Source organism: Mytilus trossulus, chromosome 14 (genome assembly GCF_036588685.1).
Source record: "Mytilus trossulus isolate FHL-02 chromosome 14, PNRI_Mtr1.1.1.hap1, whole genome shotgun sequence".
NCBI lineage: Eukaryota > Metazoa > Mollusca > Bivalvia > Mytilida > Mytilidae > Mytilus > Mytilus trossulus.
The window spans coordinates 80,894,395-80,913,205 of record NC_086386.1 but is presented as its reverse complement, the minus strand read 5'-3'; positions in this window follow the sequence as shown (position 1 = coordinate 80,913,205).

The window sequence follows — 18,811 nt, the reverse complement described above, 5'->3', positions numbered from 1 at the left end:
CATAAAACTAGTACTTTCCCAATGAGTTTAATTGTGAAAATGTTACACATAATTTTGTTAAATGTATCGGTGAAAATGCTACGCCTAAAACTAGTACTTTCCCAATGAGTTTAATTGTGAAAATGTTACACATAATTTTGTTAAATGTATCGGTGAAAATGCTACGCATAAAACTAGTACTTTCCCAATGAGTTTAATTGTGAAAATGTTACACATAATTTTGTTAAATGTATAGGTGAAAATGCTACGCATAAAACTAGTACTTTCCCAATGAGTTTAATTGTGAAAATGTTACACATAATTTTGTTAAATGTATCGGTGAATTCGCGAAGATGCTACGCATAAAACTTGTACTTTCCCAATGAGTTTAATTGTGTCATTTTATTCGGGAACCTTTAACGAGAAAGGCATGGATAGGAATTGCCAATACTGATTGCTGCCTGCCCGAGCGATGTACATAAGTACGAGGTCTCAGGCAATCGACACTAAAAAGTAAAACAGCACCGGTCTTACCTTCTGTGAAAACTTTACATATATCTGTGAATATGCTACGCATAGAACTTGTACTTTTCCAATGAGTTTAATTGTGAAAATATTACACATAATTTTGTTAAATGTATCGGTGAAAATGCTACGCATAAAACTAGTACTTTCCCAATGAGTTTAATTGTGAAAATGTTACACATAATTTTGTTAAATGTATCGGTGAAAATGCTACGCATAAAACTAGTACTTTCCCAATGAGTTTAATTGTGAAAATGTTACACATAATTTTGTGAAATGTATCGGTGAAAATGCTGCGCATAAAACTTGTACTTTCCCAATGAGTTTAATTGTGAAAATATTACACATAATTTTGTTAAATGTATCGGTGAAAATGCTACGCATAAAACTAGTACTTTCCCAATGAGTTTAATTGTGAAAATGTTACACATAATTTTGTTAAATGTATCGGTGAAAATGCTACGCATAAAACTAGTACTTTCCCAATGAGTTTAATTGTGAAAATGTTACACATAATTTTACATGTATCTGTGAATATGCTACGCATAGAACTTGTACTTTCCCAATGAGTTTAATTGTTAAAATGTTACACATAATTTTGTTAAATGTATCTGTGAAAATGCTACGCATAAAACTAGTACTTTCCCAATGAGTTTAATCATGTTAATTGTGAAAATGTTACACATAATTTTGTTAAATGTATCGGTGAAAATGCTTCGCATAAAACTAGTACTTTCCCAATGAGTTTAATTATGAAAATGTTACACATAATTTTGTTAAATGTATCGGTGAAAATGCTACGCATAAAACTAGTACTTTCCCAATGAGTTTAATTGTGAAAATGTTACACATAATTTTGTTAAATGTATCGGTGAAAATGCTACGCATAAAACTAGTACTTTCCCAATGAGTTTAATTGTTAAAATGTTACACATAATTTTGTTAAATGTATCGGTGAAAATGCTACGCATAAAACTAGTTCTTTCCCAATGAGTTTAATTGTGAAAATGTTACACATAATTTTGTTAAATGTATCGGTGAAAATGCTACGCATAGAACTTGTACTTTCCCAATGAGTTTAATTGTTAAAATGTTACACATAATTTTGTTAAATGTATCTGTGAAAATGCTACGCATAAAACTAGTACTTTCCCAATGAGTTTAATAGTGAAAATGTTACACATAATTTTGTTAAATGTATCGGTGAAAATGCTACGCATAAAACTAGTACTTTCCCAATGAGTTTAATTGTGAAAATGTTGCACATAATTTTGTTAAATGTATCTGTGAAAATGCTACGCATAAAACTAGTACTTTCCCAATGAGTTTAATCATGTTAATTGTGAAAATGTTACACATAATTTTGTTAAATGTATCGGGGAAAATGCTACGCATAAAACTAGTTCTTTCCCAATGAGTTTAATTGTGAAAATGTTACACATAATTTTGTTAAATAAATCGGTGAAAATGCTACGCATAAAATCAGTTCTTTCCCAATGAGTTTAATTGTGAAAATGTTACACATAATTTTGTTAAATGTATCGGTGAAAATGCTACGCATAAAACTAGTACTTTCCCAATGAGTTTAATTGTGAAAATGTTACACATAATTTTGTTAAATGTATCTGTGAAAATGCTACTCATAAAACTAGTACTTTCCCAATGAGTTTAATCATGTTAATTGTGAAAATGTTACACATAATTTTGTTTAATGTATCGGTGAAAATGCTACGCATAAAACTAGTACTTTCCCAATGAGTTTAATTGTTAAAATGTTACACATAATTTTGTTAAATGTATCGGTGAAAATGCTACGCATAAAACTAGTACTTTCCCAATGAGTTTAATTGTGAAAATGTTACACATAATTTTGTTAAATGTATCGGTGAAAATGCTACGCATAGAACTTGTACTTTCCCAATGAGTTTAATTGTTAAAATGTTACACATAATTTTGTTAAATGTATCTGTGAAAATGCTACGCATAAAACTAGTACTTTCCCAATGAGTTTAATAGTGAAAATGTTACACATAATTTTGTTAAATGTATCGGTGAAAATGCTACGCATAAAACTAGTACTTTCCCAATGAGTTTAATTGTGAAAATGTTGCACATAATTTTGTTAAATGTATCTGTGAAAATGCTACGCATAAAACTAGTACTTTCCCAATGAGTTTAATCATGTTAATTGTGAAAATGTTACACATAATTTTGTTAAATGTATCGGGGAAAATGCTACGCATAAAACTAGTTCTTTCCCAATGAGTTTAATTGTGAAAATGTTACACATAATTTTGTTAAATAAATCGGTGAAAATGCTACGCATAAAATCAGTTCTTTCCCAATGAGTTTAATTGTGAAAATGTTACACATAATTTTGTTAAATGTATCGGTGAAAATGCTACGCATAAAACTAGTACTTTCCCAATGAGTTTAATTGTGAAAATGTAACACATAATTTTGTTAAATGTATCTGTGAAAATGCTACTCATAAAACTAGTACTTTCCCAATGAGTTTAATCATGTTAATTGTGAAAATGTTACACATAATTTTGTTTAATGTATCGGTGAAAATGCTACGCATAAAACTAGTACTTTCCCAATGAGTTTAATTGTGAAAATGTTACACATAATTTTGTTAAATGTATCGGTGAAAATGCTACGCATAAAACTAGTACTTTCCCAATGAGTTTAATTGTGAAAATGTTACACATAATTTTGTTAAATGTATCGGTGAAAGTGCAACGCATAAAACTAGTACTTTCCCAATGACTTTAAATGTGAAAATGTTACACATAATTTTGTTAAATGTATCGGTGAAAATGCTACGCATAAAACTAGTACTTTCCCAATGAGTTGAATTGTGAAAATGTTACACATAATTTTGTTAAATGTATCGGTGAAAATGCTACGCATAAAACTAGTTCTTTCCCAATGAGTTTAATTGTGAAAATGTTACACATAATTTTGTCAAATGTATCGGTGAAAATGCTACGCATAAAACTAGTACTTTCCCAATGAGTTTAATTGTGAAAATGTTACACATAATTTTGTTAAATGTATCGGTGAAAATGTTTCGCATAAAACTAGTACTTTCCCAATGAGTTTAATTATGAAAATGTTACACATAATTTTGTTAAATGTATCGGTGAAAATGCTACGCATAAAACTTGTACTTTCCCAATGAGTTTAATTGTGAAAATGTTACACATAATTTTGTTAAATGTATCGGTGAAAATGCTACGCATAAAACTAGTACTTTCCCAATGAGTTTAATTGTGAAAATGTTACACATAATTTTGTTAAATGTATCGGTGAAAATGCTACGCATAAAACTAGTTCTTTCCCAATGAGTTTAATTGTGAAAATGTTACACATAATTTTGTTAATTGTATCGGTGAAAATGCTACGCATAAAACTAGTACTTTCCCAATGAGTTTAATTGTGAAAATGTTACACATAATTTTGTTAAATGTATCGGTGAAAATGCTACGCCTAAAACTAGTACTTTCCCGATGAGTTTAATTGTGAAAATGTTACACATAATTTTGTTAAATGTATCGGTGAAAATGCTACGCATAAAACTAGTACTTTCCCAATGAGTTTAATTGTGAAAATGTTACACATAATTTTGTTAAATGTATCGGTGAAAATGCTACGCATAAAACTAGTTCTTTCCCAATGAGTTTAATTGTGAAAATGTTACACATAATTTTGTTAAATAAATCGGTGAAAATGCTACGCATAAAATCAGTTCTTTCCCAATGAGTTTAATTGTGAAAATGTTACACATAATTTTACATGTATCTGTGAATATGCTACGCATAGAACCTGTACTTTCCCAATGAGTTTAATTGTTAAAATGTTACACATAATTTTGTTAAATGTATCTGTGAAAATGCTACGCATAAAACTAGTACTTTCCCAATGAGTTTAATAGTGAAAATGTTACACATAATTTTGTTAAATGTATCGGTGAAAATGCTACGCATAAAACTAGTACTTTCCCAATGAGTTTAATTGTGAAAATGTTGCACATAATTTTGTTAAATGTATCGGTGAAAATGCTACGCATAAAACTAGTACTTTCCCAATGAGTTTAATTGTGAAAATGTTACACATAATTTTGTTAAATGTATCGGTGAAAATGCTACGCATAAAACTAGTTCTTTCCCAATGAGTTTAATTGTGAAAATGTTACACATAATTTTGTTAAATGTATCGGTGAAAATGCTACGCATAAAACTAGTTCTTTCCCAATGAGTTTAATTGTGAAAATGTTACACATAATTTTGTTAAATGTATCGGTGAAAATGCTACGCATAAAAATAGTACTTTCCCAATGAGTTTAATTGTGAAAATGTTACACATAATTTTGTTAAATGTATCGGTGAAAATGCTACGCATAAAACTAGTACTTTCCCAATGAGTTTAATTGTGAAAATGTTACACATAATTTTGTTAAATGTATCGGTGAAAATGCTACGCCTAAAACTAGTACTTTCCCAATGAGTTTAATTGTGAAAATGTTACACATAATTTTGTTAAATGTATCGGTGAAAATGCTACGCCTAAAACTAGTACTTTCCCAATGAGTTTAATTGTGAAAATGTTACACATAATTTTGTTAAATGTATCGGTGAAAATGCTACGCATAAAACTAGTACTTTCCCAATGAGTTTAATTGTGAAAATGTTGCACATAATTTTGTTAAATGTATCGGTGAAAATGCTACGCATAAAACTAGTACTTTCCCAATGAGTTTAATTGTGAAAATGTTACACATAATTTTGTTAAATGTATCGGTGAAAATGCTACGCATAAAACTAGTTCTTTCCCAATGAGTTTAATTGTGAAAATGTTACACATAATTTTGTTAATTGTATCGGTGAAAATGCTACGCATAAAACTAGTACTTTCCCAATGAGTTTAATTGTGAAAATGTTACACATAATTTTGTTAAATGTATCGGTGAAAATGCTACGCCTAAAACTAGTACTTTCCCGATGAGTTTAATTGTGAAAATGTTACACATAATTTTGTTAAATGTATCGGTGAAAATGCTACGCATAAAACTAGTACTTTCCCAATGAGTTTAATTGTGAAAATGTTACACATAATTTTGTTAAATGTATCGGTGAAAATGCTACGCATAAAACTAGTTCTTTCCCAATGAGTTTAATTGTGAAAATGTTACACATAATTTTGTTAAATAAATCGGTGAAAATGCTACGCATAAAATCAGTTCTTTCCCAATGAGTTTAATTGTGAAAATGTTACACATAATTTTACATGTATCTGTGAATATGCTACGCATAGAACCTGTACTTTCCCAATGAGTTTAATTGTTAAAATGTTACACATAATTTTGTTAAATGTATCTGTGAAAATGCTACGCATAAAACTAGTACTTTCCCAATGAGTTTAATAGTGAAAATGTTACACATAATTTTGTTAAATGTATCGGTGAAAATGCTACGCATAAAACTAGTACTTTCCCAATGAGTTTAATTGTGAAAATGTTGCACATAATTTTGTTAAATGTATCGGTGAAAATGCTACGCATAAAACTAGTACTTTCCCAATGAGTTTAATTGTGAAAATGTTACACATAATTTTGTTAAATGTATCGGTGAAAATGCTACGCATAAAACTAGTTCTTTCCCAATGAGTTTAATTGTGAAAATGTTACACATAATTTTGTTAAATGTATCGGTGAAAATGCTACGCATAAAAATAGTACTTTCCCAATGAGTTTAATTGTGAAAATGTTACACATAATTTTGTTAAATGTATCGGTGAAAATGCTACGCATAAAACTAGTACTTTCCCAATGAGTTTAATTGTGAAAATGTTACACATAATTTTGTTAAATGTATCGGTGAAAATGCTACGCATAAAACTAGTACTTTCCCAATGAGTTTAATTGTGAAAATGTTACACATAATTTTGTTAAATGTATCGGTGAAAATGCTACGCCTAAAACTAGTACTTTCCCAATGAGTTTAATTGTGAAAATGTTACACATAATTTTGTTAAATGTATCGGTGAAAATGCTACGCATAAAACTAGTACTTTCCCAATGAGTTTAATTGTGAAAATGTTACACATAATTTTACATGTATCTGTGAATATGCTACGCATAGAACTTGTACTTTCCCAATGAGTTTAATTGTTAAAATGTTACACATAATTTTGTTAAATGTATCTGTGAAAATGCTACGCATAAAACTAGTACTTTCCCAATGAGTTTAATTGTGAAAATGTTACACATAATTTTGTTAAATGTATCGGTGAAAATGCTACGCATAAAACTTGTACTTTCCCAATGAGTTTAATTGTGAAAATGTTATACATAATTTTGTTAAATGTATCGGTGAAAATGCTACGCCTAAAACTAGTTCTTTCCCAATGAGTTTAATTGTGAAAATGTTACACATAATTTTGTTAAATGTATCGGTGAAAATGCTACGCATAAAAATAGTACTTTCCCAATGAGTTTAATTGTGAAAATGTTACACATAATTTTGTTAAATGTATCGGTGAAAATGCTACGCATAAAACTAGTTCTTTCCCAATGAGTTTAATTGTGAAAATGTTACACATAATTTTGTTAAATGTATCGGTGAAAATGCTACGCATAAAACTAGTACTTTCCCAATGAGTTTAATTGTGAAAATGTTACACATAATTTTGTTAAATGTATCGGTGAAAATGCTACGCATAAAACTAGTACTTTCCCAATGAGTTTAATTGTGAAAATGTTATACATAATTTTGTTAAATGTATCGGTGAAAATGCTATGCATAAAACTAGTACTTTCCCAATGAGTTTAATTGTGAAAATGTTACACATAATTTTGTTAAATGTATCGGTGAAAATGCTACGCATAAAACTTGTACTTTCCCAATGAGTTTAATTGTGTCATTTTATTCGGGAACCTTTAACGAGAAAGGCATTGATAGGAATTGTCAATACTGATTGCTGCCTGCCCGAGCGATGTACATTAGAACGAGGTCTCAGGCAATCGACACTAAAAAGTAAAACAGCACCGGTCTTACCTTCTGTGAAAATGTTACATGTATCTGTGAATATGCTATGCATAGAACTTGTACTTTCCCAATGAGTTTAATTGTGAAAATGTTACACATAATTTTGTTAAATGTATCGGTGAAAATGCTTCGCATAAAACTAGTACTTTCCCAATGAGTTTAATTGTGAAAATGTTACACATAATTTTGTTAAATGTATCGGTGAAAATGCTACGCCTAAAACTAGTACTTTCCCAATGAGTTTAATTGTGAAAATGTTACACATAATTTTGTTAAATGTATCGGTGAAAATGCTACGCCTAAAACTAGTACTTTCCCAATGAGTTTAATTGTGAAAATGTTACACATAATTTTGTTAAATGTATCGGTGAAAATGCTACGCATAAAACTAGTACTTTCCCAATGAGTTTAATTGTGAAAATGTTACACATAATTTTGTTAAATGTATAGGTGAAAATGCTACGCATAAAACTAGTACTTTCCCAATGAGTTTAATTGTGAAAATGTTACACATAATTTTGTTAAATGTATCGGTGAATTCGCGAAGATGCTACGCATAAAACTTGTACTTTCCCAATGAGTTTAATTGTGTCATTTTATTCGGGAACCTTTAACGAGAAAGGCATGGATAGGAATTGCCAATACTGATTGCTGCCTGCCCGAGCGATGTACATAAGTACGAGGTCTCAGGCAATCGACACTAAAAAGTAAAACAGCACCGGTCTTACCTTCTGTGAAAACTTTACATATATCTGTGAATATGCTACGCATAGAACTTGTACTTTTCCAATGAGTTTAATTGTGAAAATGTTACACATAATTTTGTTAAATGTATCGGTGAAAATGCTACGCATAAAACTAGTTCTTTCCCAATGAGTTTAATTGTGAAAATGTTGCACATAATTTTGTTAAATGTATCGGTGAAAATGCTACGCATAAAACTAGTACTTTCCCAATGAGTTTAATTGTGAAAATGTTACACATAATTTTGTTAAATGTATCGTTGAAAATGCTACGCATAAAACTAGTTCTTTCCCAATGAGTTTAATTGTGAAAATGTTACACATAATTTTGTTAAATGTATCGGTGAAAATGCTACGCATAAAACTAGTACTTTCCCAATGAGTTTAATTGTGAAAATGTTACACATAATTTTGTTAAATGTATCGGTGAAAATGCTACGCATAAAACTAGTACTTTCCCAATGAGTTTAATTGTGAAAATGTTACACATAATTTTGTTAAATGTATCGGTGAAAAATGCTACGCATAAAACTAGTACTTTCCCAATGAGTTTAATTGTGAAAAGGTTACACATAATTTTACATGTATCTGTGAATATGCTACGCATAGAACTTGAACTTTCCCAATGAGTTTAATTGTGAAAATGTTACACATAATTTTGTTAAATGTATCGGTGAAAATGCTACGCATAAAACTAGTACTTTCCCAATGAGTTTAATTGTAAAAATGATACACATAATTTTGTGAAATGTATCGGTGAAAATGCTGCGCATAAAACTTGTACTTTCCCAATGAGTTTAATTGTGAAAATATTACACATAATTTTGTTAAATGTATCGGTGAAAATGCTACGCATAAAACTAGTACTTTCCCAATGAGTTTAATTGTGAAAATGTTACACATAATTTTGTTAAATGTATCGGTGAAAATGCTACGCATAAAACTAGTACTTTCCCAATGAGTTTAATTGTGAAAATGTTACACATAATTTTACATGTATCTGTGAATATGCTACGCATAGAACTTGTACTTTCCCAATGAGTTTAATTGTTAAAATGTTACACATAATTTTGTTAAATGTATCTGTGAAAATGCTACGCATAAAACTAGTACTTTCCCAATGAGTTTAATCATGTTAATTGTGAAAATGTTACACATAATTTTGTTAAATGTATCGGTGAAAATGCTTCGCATAAAACTAGTACTTTCCCAATGAGTTTAATTATGAAAATGTTACACATAATTTTGTTAAATGTATCGGTGAAAATGCTACGCATAGAACTTGTACTTTCCCAATGAGTTTAATTGTTAAAATGTTACACATAATTTTGTTAAATGTATCTGTGAAAATGCTACGCATAAAACTAGGACTTTCCCAATGAGTTTAATAGTGAAAATGTTACACATAATTTTGTTAAATGTATCGGTGAAAATGCTACGCATAAAACTAGTACTTTCCCAATGAGTTTAATTGTGAAAATGTTGCACATAATTTTGTTAAATGTATCTGTGAAAATGCTACGCATAAAACTAGTACTTTCCCAATGAGTTTAATCATGTTAATTGTGAAAATGTTACACATAATTTTGTTAAATGTATCGGGGAAAATGCTACGCATAAAACTAGTTCTTTCCCAATGAGTTTAATTGTGAAAATGTTACACATAATTTTGTTAAATAAATCGGTGAAAATGCTACGCATAAAATCAGTTCTTTCCCAATGAGTTTAATTGTGAAAATGTTACACATAATTTTGTTAAATGTATCGGTGAAAATGCTACGCATAAAACTAGTACTTTCCCAATGAGTTTAATTGTGAAAATGTTACACATAATTTTGTTAAATGTATCTGTGAAAATGCTACTCATAAAACTAGTACTTTCCCAATGAGTTTAATCATGTTAATTGTGAAAATGTTACACATAATTTTGTTTAATGTATCGGTGAAAATGCTACGCATAAAACTAGTACTTTCCCAATGAGTTTAATTGTTAAAATGTTACACATAATTTTGTTAAATGTATCGGTGAAAATGCTACGCATAAAACTAGTACTTTCCCAATGAGTTTAATTGTGAAAATGTTACACATAATTTTGTTAAATGTATCGGTGAAAATGCTACGCATAGAACTTGTACTTTCCCAATGAGTTTAATTGTTAAAATGTTACACATAATTTTGTTAAATGTATCTGTGAAAATGCTACGCATAAAACTAGTACTTTCCCAATGAGTTTAATAGTGAAAATGTTACTCATAATTTTGTTAAATGTATCGGTGAAAATGCTACGCATAAAACTAGTACTTTCCCAATGAGTTTAATTGTGAAAATGTTGCACATAATTTTGTTAAATGTATCTGTGAAAATGCTACGCATAAAACTAGTACTTTCCCAATGAGTTTAATCATGTTAATTGTGAAAATGTTACACATAATTTTGTTAAATGTATCGGGGAAAATGCTACGCATAAAACTAGTTCTTTCCCAATGAGTTTAATTGTGAAAATGTTACACATAATTTTGTTAAATAAATCGGTGAAAATGCTACGCATAAAATCAGTTCTTTCCCAATGAGTTTAATTGTGAAAATGTTACACATAATTTTGTTAAATGTATCGGTGAAAATGCTACGCATAAAACTAGTACTTTCCCAATGAGTTTAATTGTGAAAATGTTACACATAATTTTGTTAAATGTATCTGTGAAAATGCTACTCATAAAACTAGTACTTTCCCAATGAGTTTAATCATGTTAATTGTGAAAATGTTACACATAATTTTGTTTAATGTATCGGTGAAAATGCTACGCATAAAACTAGTACTTTCCCAATGAGTTTAATTGTGAAAATGTTACACATAATTTTGTTAAATGTATCGGTGAAAATGCTACGCATAAAACTAGTACTTTCCCAATGAGTTTAATTGTGAAAATGTTACACATAATTTTGTTAAATGTATCGGTGAAAGTGCAACGCATAAAACTAGTACTTTCCCAATGACTTTAAATGTGAAAATGTTACACATAATTTTGTTAAATGTATCGGTGAAAATGCTACGCATAAAACTAGTACTTTCCCAATGAGTTGAATTGTGAAAATGTTACACATAATTTTGTTAAATGTATCGGTGAAAATGCTACGCATAAAACTAGTTCTTTCCCAATGAGTTTAATTGTGAAAATGTTACACATAATTTTGTCAAATGTATCGGTGAAAATGCTACGCATAAAACTAGTACTTTCCCAATGAGTTTAATTGTGAAAATGTTACACATAATTTTGTTAAATGTATCGGTGAAAATGTTTCGCATAAAACTAGTACTTTCCCAATGAGTTTAATTGTGAAAATGTTACACATAATTTTGTTAAATGTATCGGTGAAAATGCTACGCATAAAACTAGTACTTTCCCAATGAGTTTAATTGTGAAAATGTTACACATAATTTTGTTAAATGTATCTGTGAAAATGCTACTCATAAAACTAGTACTTTCCCAATGAGTTTAATCATGTTAATTGTGAAAATGTTACACATAATTTTGTTTAATGTATCGGTGAAAATGCTACGCATAAAACTAGTACTTTCCCAATGAGTTTAATTGTGAAAATGTTACACATAATTTTGTTAAATGTATCGGTGAAAATGCTACGCATAAAACTAGTACTTTCCCAATGAGTTTAATTGTGAAAATGTTACACATAATTTTGTTAAATGTATCGGTGAAAGTGCAACGCATAAAACTAGTACTTTCCCAATGACTTTAAATGTGAAAATGTTACACATAATTTTGTTAAATGTATCGGTGAAAATGCTACGCATAAAACTAGTACTTTCCCAATGAGTTGAATTGTGAAAATGTTACACATAATTTTGTTAAATGTATCGGTGAAAATGCTACGCATAAAACTAGTTCTTTCCCAATGAGTTTAATTGTGAAAATGTTACACATAATTTTGTCAAATGTATCGGTGAAAATGCTACGCATAAAACTAGTACTTTCCCAATGAGTTTAATTGTGAAAATGTTACACATAATTTTGTTAAATGTATCGGTGAAAATGTTTCGCATAAAACTAGTACTTTCCCAATGAGTTTAATTATGAAAATGTTACACATAATTTTGTTAAATGTATCGGTGAAAATGCTACGCATAAAACTTGTACTTTCCCAATGAGTTTAATTGTGAAAATGTTACACATAATTTTGTTAAATGTATCGGTGAAAATGCTACGCATAAAACTAGTACTTTCCCAATGAGTTTAATTGTGAAAATGTTACACATAATTTTGTTAAATGTATCGGTGAAAATGCTACGCATAAAACTAGTTCTTTCCCAATGAGTTTAATTGTGAAAATGTTACACATAATTTTGTTAATTGTATCGGTGAAAATGCTACGCATAAAACTAGTACTTTCCCAATGAGTTTAATTGTGAAAATGTTACACATAATTTTGTTAAATGTATCGGTGAAAATGCTACGCCTAAAACTAGTACTTTCCCGATGAGTTTAATTGTGAAAATGTTACACATAATTTTGTTAAATGTATCGGTGAAAATGCTACGCATAAAACTAGTACTTTCCCAATGAGTTTAATTGTGAAAATGTTACACATAATTTTGTTAAATGTATCGGTGAAAATGCTACGCATAAAACTAGTTCTTTCCCAATGAGTTTAATTGTGAAAATGTTACACATAATTTTGTTAAATAAATCGGTGAAAATGCTACGCATAAAATCAGTTCTTTCCCAATGAGTTTAATTGTGAAAATGTTACACATAATTTTACATGTATCTGTGAATATGCTACGCATAGAACCTGTACTTTCCCAATGAGTTTAATTGTTAAAATGTTACACATAATTTTGTTAAATGTATCTGTGAAAATGCTACGCATAAAACTAGTACTTTCCCAATGAGTTTAATAGTGAAAATGTTACACATAATTTTGTTAAATGTATCGGTGAAAATGCTACGCATAAAACTAGTACTTTCCCAATGAGTTTAATTGTGAAAATGTTGCACATAATTTTGTTAAATGTATCGGTGAAAATGCTACGCATAAAACTAGTACTTTCCCAATGAGTTTAATTGTGAAAATGTTACACATAATTTTGTTAAATGTATCGGTGAAAATGCTACGCATAAAACTAGTTCTTTCCCAATGAGTTTAATTGTGAAAATGTTACACATAATTTTGTTAAATGTATCGGTGAAAATGCTACGCATAAAACTAGTTCTTTCCCAATGAGTTTAATTGTGAAAATGTTACACATAATTTTGTTAAATGTATCGGTGAAAATGCTACGCATAAAAATAGTACTTTCCCAATGAGTTTAATTGTGAAAATGTTACACATAATTTTGTTAAATGTATCGGTGAAAATGCTACGCATAAAACTAGTACTTTCCCAATGAGTTTAATTGTGAAAATGTTACACATAATTTTGTTAAATGTATCGGTGAAAATGCTACGCATAAAACTAGTACTTTCCCAATGAGTTTAATTGTGAAAATGTTACACATAATTTTGTTAAATGTATCGGTGAAAATGCTACGCCTAAAACTAGTACTTTCCCAATGAGTTTAATTGTGAAAATGTTACACATAATTTTGTTAAATGTATCGGTGAAAATGCTACGCATAAAACTAGTACTTTCCCAATGAGTTTAATTGTGAAAATGTTGCACATAATTTTGTTAAATGTATCGGTGAAAATGCTACGCATAAAACTAGTACTTTCCCAATGAGTTTAATTGTGAAAATGTTACACATAATTTTGTTAAATGTATCGGTGAAAATGCTACGCATAAAACTAGTTCTTTCCCAATGAGTTTAATTGTGAAAATGTTACACATAATTTTGTTAATTGTATCGGTGAAAATGCTACGCATAAAACTAGTACTTTCCCAATGAGTTTAATTGTGAAAATGTTACACATAATTTTGTTAAATGTATCGGTGAAAATGCTACGCCTAAAACTAGTACTTTCCCGATGAGTTTAATTGTGAAAATGTTACACATAATTTTGTTAAATGTATCGGTGAAAATGCTACGCATAAAACTAGTACTTTCCCAATGAGTTTAATTGTGAAAATGTTACACATAATTTTGTTAAATGTATCGGTGAAAATGCTACGCATAAAACTAGTTCTTTCCCAATGAGTTTAATTGTGAAAATGTTACACATAATTTTGTTAAATAAATCGGTGAAAATGCTACGCATAAAATCAGTTCTTTCCCAATGAGTTTAATTGTGAAAATGTTACACATAATTTTACATGTATCTGTGAATATGCTACGCATAGAACCTGTACTTTCCCAATGAGTTTAATTGTTAAAATGTTACACATAATTTTGTTAAATGTATCTGTGAAAATGCTACGCATAAAACTAGTACTTTCCCAATGAGTTTAATAGTGAAAATGTTACACATAATTTTGTTAAATGTATCGGTGAAAATGCTACGCATAAAACTAGTACTTTCCCAATGAGTTTAATTGTGAAAATGTTGCACATAATTTTGTTAAATGTATCGGTGAAAATGCTACGCATAAAACTAGTACTTTCCCAATGAGTTTAATTGTGAAAATGTTACACATAATTTTGTTAAATGTATCGGTGAAAATGCTACGCATAAAACTAGTACTTTCCCAATGAGTTTAATTGTGAAAATGTTACACATAATTTTGTTAAATGTATCGGTGAAAGTGCAACGCATAAAACTAGTACTTTCCCAATGACTTTAAATGTGAAAATGTTACACATAATTTTGTTAAATGTATCGGTGAAAATGCTACGCATAAAACTAGTACTTTCCCAATGAGTTGAATTGTGAAAATGTTACACATAATTTTGTTAAATGTATCGGTGAAAATGCTACGCATAAAACTAGTTCTTTCCCAATGAGTTTAATTGTGAAAATGTTACACATAATTTTGTCAAATGTATCGGTGAAAATGCTACGCATAAAACTAGTACTTTCCCAATGAGTTTAATTGTGAAAATGTTACACATAATTTTGTTAAATGTATCGGTGAAAATGTTTCGCATAAAACTAGTACTTTCCCAATGAGTTTAATTATGAAAATGTTACACATAATTTTGTTAAATGTATCGGTGAAAATGCTACGCATAAAACTTGTACTTTCCCAATGAGTTTAATTGTGTCATTTTATTCGGGAACCTTTAACGAGAAAGGCATGGATAGGAATTGTCAATACTGATTGCTGCCTGCCCTAGCGATGTACATTAGAACGAGGTCTCAGGCAATCGACACTAAAAAGTAAAAGAGCACCGGTCTTACCTTCTGTGAAAATGTTGCATGTATCTGTGAATATGCTACGCATAGAACTTGTACTTTCCCAATGAGTTTAATTGTGAAAATGTTACACATAATTTTGTTAAATAAATCGGTGAAAATGCTACGCATAAAATTAGTTCTTTCCCAATGAGTTTAATTGTGAAAATGTTACACATAATTTTACATGTATCTGTGAATATGCTACGCATAGAACTTGTACTTTCCCAATGAGTTTAATTGTTAAAATGTTACACATAATTTTGTTAAATGTATCTGTGAAAATGCTACGCATAAAACTAGTACTTTCCCAATGAGTTTAATTGTGAAAATGTTACACATAATTTTGTTAAATGTATCGGTGAAAATGCTACGCATAAAACTAGTACTTTCCCAATGAGTTTAATTGTGAAAATGTTGCACATAATTTTGTTAAATGTATCGGTGAAAATGCTACGCATAAAACTAGTACTTTCCCAATGAGTTTAATTGTGAAAATGTTACACATAATTTTGTTAAATGTATCGGTGAAAATGCTACGCATAAAACTAGTTCTTTCCCAATGAGTTTAATTGTGAAAATGTTACACATAATTTTGTTAAATGTATCGGTGAAAATGCTACGCCTAAAACTAGTACTTTCCCAATGAGTTTAATTGTGAAAAATGTTACACATAATTTTGTTAAATGTATCGGTGAAAATGCTACGCATAAAACTAGTACTTTCCCAATGAGTTTGATTGTGAAAATGTTACACATAATTTTGTTAAATGTATCGGTGAATATGCTACGCATAAAACTAGTTCTTTCCCAATGAGTTTAATTGTGAAAATGTTACACATAATTTTGTTAAATAAATCGGTGAAAATGCTACGCATAAAACTAGTTCTTTCCCAATGAGTTTAATTGTGAAAATGTAACACATAATTTTGTTAAATGTATCGGTGAAAATGCTACGCATAAAACTAGTACTTTCCCAATGAGTTTAATTGTGAAAATGTTACACATAATTTTGTTAAATGTATCTGTGAAAATGCTACTCATAAAACTAGTACTTTCCCAATGAGTTTAATCATGTTAATTGTGAAAATGTTACACATAATTTTGTTTAATGTATCGGTGAAAATGCTACGCATAAAACTAGTACTTTCCCAATGAGTTTAATTGTGAAAATGTTACACATTATTTTTTTAAATGTTTCGGTGAAAATGCTACGCATAAAACTAGTTCTTTCCCAATGAGTTTAATTGTGAAAATGTTACACATAATTTTGTTAAATGTATCGGTGAAAATGCTACGCATAAAACTAGTACTTTCCCAATGAGTTTAATTGTGAAAATGTTATACATAATTTTGTTAAATGTATCGGTGAAAATGCTACGCATAAAACTAGTACTTTCTTAATGAGTTTAATTGTGAAAATGTTACACATAATTTTGTTAAATGTATCGGTGAAAATGCTACGCATAAAACTTGTACTTTCCCAATGAGTTTAATTGTGTCATTTTATTCGGGAACCTTTAACGAGAAAGGCATGGATAGGAATTGTCAATACTGATTGCTGCCTGCCCGAGCTATGTACATTACAACAAGGTCTCAGGCAATCGACACTAAAAAGTAAAACAGCACCGGTCTTACCTTCTGTGAAAATGTTACATGTATCTGTGAATATGCTACGCATAGAACTTGTACTTTCCCAATGAGTTTAATTGTGAAAATGTTACACATAATTTTGTTAAATGTATCAGTGAAAATGCTTCGCATAAAACTAGTACTTTCCCAATGAGTTTAATTGTGAAAATGTTACACATAATTTTGTTAAATGTATCGGTGAAAATGCTACGCATAAAACTAGTACTTTCCCAATGACTTTAATTGTGAAAATGTTACACATAATTTTGTTAAATGTATCGGTGAAAATGCTACGCATAAAACTAGTTCTTTCCCAATGAGTTTAATTGTGAAAATGTTACACATAATTTTGTTAAATGTATCGGTGAAAATGCTACGCATAAAACTAGTACTTTCCCAATGAGTTTAATTGTGAAAATGTTACACATAATTTTGTTAAATGTATCGGTGAAAATGCTACGCATAAAACTAGTACTTTCCCAATGAGTTTAATTGTGAAAATGTTATACATAATTTTGTTAAATGTATCGGTGAAAATGCTATGCATAAAACTAGTACTTTCCCAATGAGTTTAATTGTGAAAATGTTACACATAATTTTGTTAAATGTATCGGTGAAAATGCTACGCATAAAACTTGTACTTTCCCAATGAGTTTAATTGTGTCATTTTATTCGGGAACCTTTAACGAGAAAGGCATTGATAGGAATTGTCAATACTGATTGCTGCCTGCCCGAGCGATGTACATTAGAACGAGGTCTCAGGCAATCGACACTAAAAAGTAAAACAGCACCGGTCTTACCTTCTGTGAAAATGTTACATGTATCTGTGAATATGCTATGCATAGAACTTGTACTTTCCCAATGAGTTTAATTGTGAAAATGTTACACATAATTTTGTTAAATGTATCGGTGAAAATGCTTCGCATAAAACTAGTACTTTCCCAATGAGTTTAATTGTGAAAATGTTACACATAATTTTGTTAAATGTATCGGTGAAAATGCTACGCCTAAAACTAGTACTTTCCCAATGAGTTTAATTGTGAAAATGTTACACATAATTTTGTTAAATGTATCGGTGAAAATGCTACGCATAAAACTAGTACTTTCCCAATGAGTTTAATTGTGAAAATGTTACACATAATTTTGTTAAATGTATAGGTGAAAATGCTACGCATAAAACTAGTACTTTCCCAATGAGTTTAATTGTGAAAATGTTACACATAATTTTGTTAAATGTATCGGTGAATTCGCGAAGATGCTACGCATAAAACTTGTACTTTCCCAATGAGTTTAATTGTGTCATTTTATTCGGGAACCTTTAACGAGAAAGGCATGGATAGGAATTGCCAATACTGATTGCTGCCTGCCCGAGCGATGTACATAAGTACGAGGTCTCAGGCAATCGACACTAAAAAGTAAAACAGCACCGGTCTTACCTTCTGTGAAAACTTTACATATATCTGTGAATATGCTACGCATAGAACTTGTACTTTTCCAATGAGTTTAATTGTGAAAATGTTACACATAATTTTGTTAAATGTATCGGTGAAAATGCTACGCATAAAACTAGTTCTTTCCCAATGAGTTTAAT